Genomic DNA, 797 nt, shown 5'->3' on the forward strand with positions numbered 1-797 from the left:
CCTGCGGGACTCCCCGGCAGTGTGGCCTCAGCTACCTCAAAACCCCCTTTCCCAGGGAGGTTTTTGAAGTGCCTCCTCTGTCCAGCAGCCCGGCCAGACTCCCCGACTCTCGTTTCCCTGCCCCAGCTCTGTCTTTAAACATCATTTTACTTGCCTCAAAAGTGGCTCAAGTTGCTTTGTGTTTGTTTTTTTTTTAAAGTTAAAAATATTGCTAGTATTCTTATTAAACTATCGTGACCTCTTTGAAATATCCTTTAATGGGAAGAGCCTGGCAGCGCAGCTGGCATCGTTTGGAAGCGACGCAGGGAAACGCTGCAGCTGGGGCATTTCAGGCTGAACCTGGAGCGGGCATCGCAGCAGCCGTGCTGCCCACCAGTCGCTCCTGCTCCGTGACCAGCGACGGGGACAACTCTTGGTGGGTGATGGCTGCAGGAGCCTTGCTGCCTCTTCGCTCAGGCAGGAGCTGACGGAAAAACCACCCACGCTCTGGATTGCTTTTGGGATGCAGCAGAATACGTCCCCTGTGGTTTAGACCGCCTTGCCCTCATTGCGTCTCAAACGGGGGCAGAGGCACGTGGCCTTCGGGAGCATCGAGGATTGCCCTTTGCAAAACACAGGCACGTTTTGGCATTATTCATAGGCTTGTTTCCAATGTTGCGGAATGTGTTCATCAGGCTCTATTAAGGAGGCTGTGGGGTATCTCCTGAGGGGAGCATTAGGGCTTCGACTTAGCCTGGATAAGGCGTTGGGAACTACCCTGCGAGGAACGACGGTGTGATGGCTGGGAAATGGGGCTG

The sequence above is a fragment of the Phaethon lepturus genome, unplaced genomic scaffold (assembly GCF_000687285.1).
Source record: "Phaethon lepturus isolate BGI_N335 unplaced genomic scaffold, ASM68728v1 scaffold19833, whole genome shotgun sequence".
Taxonomy (NCBI): Eukaryota; Metazoa; Chordata; class Aves; order Phaethontiformes; family Phaethontidae; genus Phaethon; species Phaethon lepturus.